The sequence below is a fragment of the Callorhinchus milii genome, unplaced genomic scaffold (genome assembly GCF_018977255.1).
Source record: "Callorhinchus milii isolate IMCB2004 unplaced genomic scaffold, IMCB_Cmil_1.0 Scaffold12, whole genome shotgun sequence".
NCBI classification, from domain to species: Eukaryota; Metazoa; Chordata; class Chondrichthyes; order Chimaeriformes; family Callorhinchidae; genus Callorhinchus; species Callorhinchus milii.
The window spans coordinates 19,208,076-19,217,261 of record NW_024704753.1 but is presented as its reverse complement, the minus strand read 5'-3'; positions in this window follow the sequence as shown (position 1 = coordinate 19,217,261).

Genomic DNA, 9,186 nt, shown 5'->3' with positions numbered 1-9,186 from the left:
GCTGTAGCTCTGGCTGTGGCTGTAGCTCTGGCTGTAGCTGTAGCTCTGGCTGTAGCTCTGGCTGTAGCTGTAGCTCTGGCTGTAGCTCTGGCTGTAGCTGTAGCTCTGGCTGTAGCTGTAGCTCTGGCTGTAGCTCTGGCTGTAGCTGTAGCTCTGGCTGTAGCTCTGGCTGTAGCTCTGGCTGTAGCTGTAGCTCTGGCTGTAGCTCTGGCTGTAGCTGTAGCTCTGGCTGTAGCTCTGGCTGTAGCTCTGGCTGTAGCTGTAGCTCTGGCTGTAGCTCTGGCTGTAGCTCTGGCTGTAGCTGTAGCTCTGGCTGTAGCTCTGGCTGTAGCTCTGGCTGTTGCTGTAGCTCTGGCTGTAGCTGTAGCTCTGGCTGTAGCTCTGGCTGTAGCTCTGGCTGTTGCTGTAGCTCTGGCTGTAGCTGTAGCTCTGGCTGTAGCTCTGGCTGTAGCTGTAGCTCTGGCTGTAGCTCTGGCTGTAGCTCTGGCTGTAGCTCTGGCTGTTGCTAGACTGTATTCTGAAATCTTATAACACGTTTTCCATTGTTCGCTCCACAGCCCAAATAACTTTGCTTCAGTCTCGCGCTCGATGCCAAGCTCCCCAATTCCTGGTGCAGATTTTATGTTGAACCTGGAATTTGCTTTGGCTCAGGAGAGGATCCCAGAACCACAACATGACGTGCCAGGTACATAACGTTTTGTATACAGTTAAATTATCTGGGTTTAAAAAGCATATTTCTGGTCACAGGAGCGATTTTCTTTAACGAAAAACACCTTTTCCCTTTCTTTTGAAGCCCTTTGTATCTTGGATGCGTTGCCTGTTCCCAGATCCCTTCGCATACCCCGAGCATGAGATCACGAGATCGCAGGTTGCATAAAGACTATGTGCATTTCACCAGTGAATCAAAGGCACACGTCTTCTGTCAAAATAGGCTCAAGTCGGGCGGAGGCAATGGTGTGAATTCTTGCCTGTGTCGCTTGCCTGCATCCGGCGGTCGCCATTTTTGACATGTACCTGATGTGTTTTGTCGGTTCTTGTCCAGTGTTTTATGTCCTCCCTGTTACTCCCTCCTTCAGTCTCAGGCAAAATTTAACCTCGACATTGTAAATCCTTTAAATTTACAGTCAGTCGGTTGGGGTGGGGTGGGGGGGTGGGGGGATATCGCTTTTCCGGGGGTAATAATCGCTTCAAAAAAAAATTGTTTTTTGTTTTAAAACAATTTGGTCACTCGATCCACGACTGTTTATGGGGCACTGTGGTGAGCAATTGGGAGCCGACAGAGTTGCCACCCTGTTGCTTAATAGTTCTCTTCCTGCGAGACTGAAGCGCTGTTGCCCGGTGTGTGAGCAAAAGCCTTAAGGTCCCGGGTTCAAACCTGAGGAAAATGACAATTTTACATCGACTTGCCTTAAGGTTGTGAAAGAGAGAGCGTGACATTGAGCACAGGGGTACGGTTTCCACAGAGCAAAGCGATGCGGAGCTCGACATGCTTCGAGGGATCAGCAGCTCAGGTTATTTTTACTCTTTATTGCACTTTCTGTGACCAAGCCACAGAATGTCTGGACCCGCAAACCCACTGCAGACTACTGGACCATTGCCATTGGCTTCACAATAGATACTTTGGCCTTGAAGTTGCATTCAGTAAATAGTCATGTGTTGCAAAAGTGTCGTAGCCGGTCTAAATATAACCGCCCCAATTTCACTAAGAGCGGATAAATATTATAAGAATTTGACCCATTACATTTTTGAATGGGTTTCGCATAGTAACATGTAATTAGCAACGAAACATTGCCTAGTTTAATTTTCACAGGATCCCGCTTCTGCGTTTGATCTGCTATGGGTAGCGGGTTTCAGCTCACTTTGGATCAAAAATAATAATAATTCGGTCACTCGATCCACGGCTGTTTGTGGGGACGCTGCGCAGTGTGCGCAATGCTCTGAACAATCGGAACTTAAGATATAGATCAAAGCGAACACCTGGTTGGCACTAACATCTGTCAAACAGTTAAAAAATATTAAGTACAACATTGGTCATTTCCCCTCGCATTGTTCAAATACTTTATGGCTATAATTTATTATATTCCCAATTTGCAGTCAGAATAACTCACTTTCGTGCTTTTTATATTTCAGTCAGTAAGCTTCATATCTATTTTAGTAGGTTCCATAAATACCATCTTTCTGTTGCTCAACGTATAATAATAATTATCGTGGCATTTGATACAGCGCCTTGTCACGTCTTCGATACGTCTCAAAGCGCTTCACGGGATACACTGCAAAGTGAATTGACTGAATATTTTTGTGGGCGAAACGCAGCAGCCAATTGTGTACAGCAGTGTCCCCACAAACAGGCGTGACCAAGTTATTATTTTTATTTAAGGGACTATTATCTGCAGAAAAGCCATCTGCCAATCGACTAACAACCAGGTTCCTACTTACTGCCAGGTAAACAGAGGCGTGTGGAGTGAGGAAACTTGTCTAAAGTTTCTCCCTGCTGGAAATTGAACCCGCTTTGTGTTCAGACTGCCTTATGGTTTCAGTGGACTGTGGACATGAGGATTCTTCAGCTCTATGGGCTGTTGTGTGCATCGGCAAATTTCTCAAGCGCGAAGGGTTTTATCTTCCTAACTTGCTGGTGCTGACTGCAGACAAGGAATCCTTCTGTATTTGACGGGTAGAAGGAGGGAGGTAGGCTACGGGTTCTGTTTCCAGGTTTCTCCTGGTAGCAGCAAATCCTTAGCACAGGATCCAATCAGTCTGGGGGTAGGTATGGGCGGAATGTCAAAGCTGGCCAGACACTCCTGTGTTTAAATCCTCAAACCGTGTCAATGAAGAAAGACGCATACTTTACATTGTACAAATATCAAATATCAAAAGAAAAATTCACCCCTTTCCAGAGATGTGAGAAGTACAAGACACCTAGCGATAAAACTGACAGCTTTACATTTGTAAACTATCCCCAATCACCTCGCAAATCTGCCTCTATCTGTCCAGATGGCAGGACAAGCAGAATATAGCCGAGATTGGTTCAATTTATAGAAAGTGTTTCAAGCCAGAAGTATGGAAATAATAATAAGGAAAAGCAATGCATCATGGAAGAAGCCAAACAGCTAATAATCTGGTCACTCAAATCCACGGCTGTTTGTGGGGAGGCTGCTGTGTGCGATTGGCTGCCGCGTTTCGCCCACAAAATATACAGTCACTACACTTTACAGTGTGTCCTGTGAAGCACTTTGAGACGTCTCGCAGACGTGATAAGACGCTGTATCGGATGCCAGGATTATTATTATTATTATAAATATGGTCAGGAGGCCAAGGTAAGAGTAAAATTACCAATTAAGCAATGAAGGAAGATGCAGAACAATTGGTCTGGAAGGATAAATATTAAATTAATTAAACTGGATTATTGTATTTTTCTCCAGCAACTTCTCCAGTGACTTAATCTGCTTTTGATTTTCTTCTTTGCGCTTGTGAATTCTTTGCTGGTGTTGTTTTACCAACCAGTAATGCCCGCTGTTAATGACCGGTGTAAAATCTCACGCCAGAAAAGCCTAAAGGGCTGATTTCTTTACATTATTATTGGAGTAATCAGAGAGTACGGAGAGTTCCAGTATTAAATCAACCAATAACTGGGCGGGTGACTCGGTGGAGCACGAAGCTGAGAAGCAGGTAAACTGTTGAGTGAGAGACAAGGACTGTTGGTTACAGAGTGAGGAGTGCTTGTGTTTCTTGCCCCCCACCCCTCCCTCACGCCACACTGTTTTGCTGTCAAAGGGCAACGGTGAGAGGCAGAATCCAGATGAAAAATGAGCGTTACTCCGTTGGAAAAGCACTTAATTATGAATTAAACACATCTGGGCATTCGGTTGATTGAGTGACCAAACTATTATTATTTTTAAAAGGGGATTATTATCCCCGGAAAAGCGGTCCGCCAACCGACTAACAACCGTTTCCTACTGACTGCTGGTAAACAGAGGCGTGTGTGGAGTAAGGAAACTTGCCCAACGTTTGGCCCTGACCCGCCCGGGAATCAAACCCGGGTCCTCTCGCTCGCGAGGCGAGTGCTCTAACCACCAGTATAGCGGCAGCCAATTGCGCACAGCAGCGTCCCCACGAACTGTCGTGGATTGAAAATGACCAATTTATTATTGTTTTGCTTAAATAAAGAAAAATGAAGTTTATAATTGAGTTTATAGTCTGACACCTTAAAAGGATGAGGTGATTCTGGGGCAAACGTTGGTATTTTTTCTATCAGAGGCCACAAAAATGAGATCAAATGTGGTCTATTTTTTTAATAAAAAAACCACTTGATTCAGGGTGTTGAATTTGATCTATATTTAACACTGCAGAAAGCATGTTAGGAATGTTCGCATTACAGAATGTAATACTCGGGCCCCTTCCTTCAAAAATAACTTGGCAATTACCGTCTATGGCAGACACACTTAACCTATAATCAACTTAGTGTCTGAATAATAATAATCCTTGCAATTTGATACAGCGGCTTATCACGTCTTCGAGGCGTTTTAAAGCGCTTCACAGAATATAGACTGGGTATTTTGTGGGTATTTTCTGGTTCTATTTGACACCTGAATAATCATCACGTACCAGAGTCCGGGTGTGGAACTTCTCAATGCTTCTCAAAAAAATATAGACACAGGACAGCAGTACATTTTCCATTGGGGAAATGTCACAGATCTAGAGAAGCTGCTCTACAGCAATTGTTTCTGAGCAGCGAAACTTCTGGAATAACAGCACCAATTGCTAGTGAGGCACAGGAGGACAATCAACCATCATTTACCCACAAGCTGAACTGAAGTAGTCCTGTGGCTCAGTGGTTAGAGCTCTCGCCTCGCAAACGAGAGGACCCGGGTTCGATTCCCGGGCAGGACAGGGCGAAACCTTAGGCGAGTTTCCTTACTCCACACACACGCACACACACACCCGCCTCGGTTTACCAGCAGTAAATAGGAACCCGGTTGTTAGTCGATTGGCGGATCGCTTTTCTGGGGGTAATAATCCTTTAAAAAGTAATCATTTGGTCACTCAATGCACAACTGTACGTACAATTGGCTGCCACTTTTCCCCACAAATATATACAGTCAATTTGCTTTCCAGTATATCCTACAAAGCGCTTTGAGACGTCTTGAAGATGTGATAAGGCGCTATATCAAATTCAAGGATTATTATTATTATTATTTACAGCTGTCGGTCACTGTTATCCTGCCTGTCTGCGGTGGGTTGAAACCCATCTCCTTGAAGTTAAGGCTTAACATCGTAAACGTAGTCCTGAGGTAACATTCCTTATAATGCAAAGAATAATGTTGGTCGGTATTAGGCAAATCACTGGTGTTCTGTGTTAACAATAAATGAGCACAAACGTTTCTTTGTGAGTTCCAGTGACTCCTAATGCTTTCATCCCTAAACTAAGGGTAGCAATAAAGGCCCACGTGGAGACTTTAGCGAGAGTATATATGTGGAATATTCAATGGCATTTACTTGAGCACTTCCCTAATGAAGGTACTTTCCTTCACATGAGGTGTTAAAATGAGGTCCAACCAGTAGGAGCTCACACTACCAATAATCTGCCAATATTAACCCAGACAAATGGCTCCCAGCGTCGCTCTGTTCCTCAGGGATCCAGTGTACGCAAGCTCCCACAGCCTCAATGGGCTGTCACCATTAATATCTTCACATAAATTCAAACATCAATTTGATGTATTCCAAGCAATCAGGGTCCCCCCTGCAGGAAGTTTCCAAATAGTTTTACCTCATCTCATTATTTAAATACCAGTCTGGCCCAGTCAGGTTAAAAATGTGCTAGTTAGGAGATAATTAGCAGAAAAAATATTCTATTGATTCATACCAGATGTAATCCATAAAATGTCTCCAAGAAACAGCATGTTAATAGCACAGGAACAGGCTGCTTTAGTTATAGCGGTCAAAGCACTCGCCCCGCAAGCGAGAGGACCCGGGTTCGATTCCCGGGCAGGTCAGGGCGAATCCTTAGGCAAGTTTCCTTACTCCACACACACGCCTCCGTTTACCAGCAGTGAGTAGGAACCCGGTTGTTAGTCGAATGGTGGATCGCTTTTCCGGGGGTCATCATAATCCCTCCAAATAAATAGTAATTTGGTCACTCAATCCATGACTGGGATGCTGCTGTGCTCAATTGGCTGCCGCGATTCGCCTACAAAACATATAGTCCAGTCACTCACTTTACAGTATATTCTGTGAAGCGCTTTGAGACATCTCGAAGATGTGTTAAGAGTTCCAGATTTCCACTAACCCTTCGGGTGAAAAACTGCCTCCTGATTTCACTCTAAATGGCTCTTTAATAACCTAGATTTCTTAATGTTCTTTTTTCCCTTCCTCTCATTGGAAAATAATGATTCTGAGGGTGATTTGAATTACCCTGATGAAGGGCAATTTGAACCAGAACCTCCCAATCTTTCTGGGAGCTCTGATCCTCTTGTGGAAGGAAGTCTTGCTCTCAGGAAGTTTAATCAGAGGATCTGAGGTTCAATATGTCAGATACTCACAGCTGTATTTCCGGTCAAACATTAATCACAGCCAGACTGTTTGCTTTTAAACCAAGAAAGTCTTCCCTTTTAAAATGTCCCCGTTCCTGTCTCTCATTTACCTTTTGTTCTCAGCTTTCCTCTGTTTTATTTTCCCGACGCTTCTGTTCATTAACTTCTTCGCAAAATAACTGAACAAATATCTGGCTGGAACTGGAGTTTACAAGAATTGCAGAGCGAGACCTTGGGCAAGTTTCCTCACTCCACACACAGCCTGATAATAATCCCTAAAAAAAACCAATAATAAATTGGTCATTTCAATCCACGACTGTTTGTGGGACATTGCTGTGCGCAATTGGCTGCCGCGTTTCGCCCACAAATATACAGTCAATTCACTTTACAGTCTATTCTGTGAAGCGCTTTGAGACGTCGAGAAGACGTGAAAAGCGCTATATCAAATGCAAGGATTATTATTATTATTACTGGTGTCCAACAAAAACAACAAGGTCAACAACAACTTGCATTTATATAGCACTGTTCACAACTCACAGCACTTAACAGTGGCAGAGCCTCACGTCGAGCCGGGGGAGGGGGGTGTGGGGGGGGGAGGAGGTGACCTGTTGAAGAGGAAGGTCTTCAGTCTTGATCTGAAAGAGCGCTCTGGGACGCCACGCTGCGTGAGGGGAGCCGTGTAAACGCAAGTCGTGGTTGTGAAAGAGGGGAAGGAGGAGGGATTGAGGGAGAAAGTTCCAAAGCTTCAGGGCCGAGCTGTACAGATTTACACGCGCAAATATTCCATGGGGCACAATCGTTTATGTTGTCGTTCGCGGTGTTGTTTCTGAGGCAGTGTCTGCGCGGGAGAAGCTTCAGGGTTTGAGTGAAGGAGTGAAGCTGATTAGCCAACTTGTGTTTCCGCATTTAATGATTTATTCTGTTTTATCCACATACTGAGAAACCTGGCCTGTTAGGGACCGAGTGAAACTGATCTTGCACCAAAGTCGCCTCCCTCTATAACCTCAGGGCAGGTCTGTGCAGAATCAATGAATGCTACTCGGTATTTTTCCCAAAAGAGAGGGATTGAGTCGTTTTAAAATCCACTCATTCCAGACAGTCATTTCCACCCAGTGTAATGTGTTTCTTCCCCCATCCCCAACCCACAAATCTAGCCCGTCACACGCAGACACACATACACACACATATATATATATATATATATACACACACACAGCCGGTGACCAAATGGTTGTGGGGGGATGGAAGGGTGGAACAAATCGGCCTTTGTAACAGGAGCCAAGCGATGGTTCCATTTACCCTGATTACCGCTGATTACTCAGGTCAGCCATGTTGTCTCAGGTGAAAGCTCAGTGTCAGGAGGAGGAGAAGAGATTCTGCGTAAAGCAGGAAGAGCACGACAGCTGCCACTCATTGAATAAAGAGAAACCAGCTCTCAGTACACGTGTCGTTGGGAACGTTGAGGAAAGGGAGAAGGCTGCACAAATTAATTGGGATTGTGTTTGAGGAACTTTTTTGGGTTTCGCTGCAATCTCTTCCCTCTTTATAATAATAATAATAATAATCCTCGCATTTGATATAGCGCTTTTCACGTCGGGAGGACGTCCCAAAGCGCTTCACAGAACACATTGTAAAGTGAATTGACTATGTTTTGTGGGCGAAACGCGGCAGCCAATTGCGCAGAGCAATGTCCCACAAACAGTCGTGGATTGAGTGACCACCTTTTTTTATATATATATATTTTTTGAAGTCTCCAAATAAAATGGGTCACTTCATTGGCTGTTTTTGAAACATTGCTGCGGAGAAATTGGCTGTTGCTTTTCCCTACAAAACACAGTCGCTACAACTGAACAGTAAATCCCGTGAAGCACTTTGAGACATCCCCCCATTGTGAAAGCTGCCGTATCAAATGCGGTAATTACTTCTGATGAATAATGTACTGTTGTCCAGGAGAGCGGCTTGTTCAGCGAGCACTTGGGCCACTTTGAGGCTCAGTTCTGTGGCGTGTCTCGTGAAGCTGTAGAAATTGCTGAACAAATGAACTTCCCAGCTTTCCTCGGGTTAAGGTGGGCACAAAACACGTAATGGGATGGACGTAAAACAGCTTAAAACTCCCGCAGTTCAATGATTCTTTTATATTTCTTCCCTGTGCTCAGCTCCAATGCATTTTGCCTTCTACCGGAGTCGACTAACCAGAGGAACACTCCCAGGTTCTCTTTGCCCATTTTGTTGTGAACCACTCCCTCTGCTGTTCCGAACCAGGAGATACCAACACACACACACACACACACCAACACGTGCTGTTTGTGGAATCAATCTGTGTGCGATTGCACCGCCACCTTCACCAGCAAAGTACAGAGTCACCACACACTTTACAGTATATCCTGGGAAGCACTTTGAGACTTCCTCCCGATGTGAAAGGCGCTAATGACAAATGCGAGGATGATTTATTGAGATGGTTGAGTTTTCAATGCATCTTGTGGACCATTTCGATAAACGATGGAGAAAATACGTTTAGTGATAGTCAACCATTGTTTTCTCGGTGACGATTCGACAGAACACGGGGGCAATAATCCCTTCAGAGAAAAAAATTATAATTTGGTCGCTCAATCCACGGCTGTTTGTGGGACACTGCTGTGCGCAATTGGCTGCCGTGTTT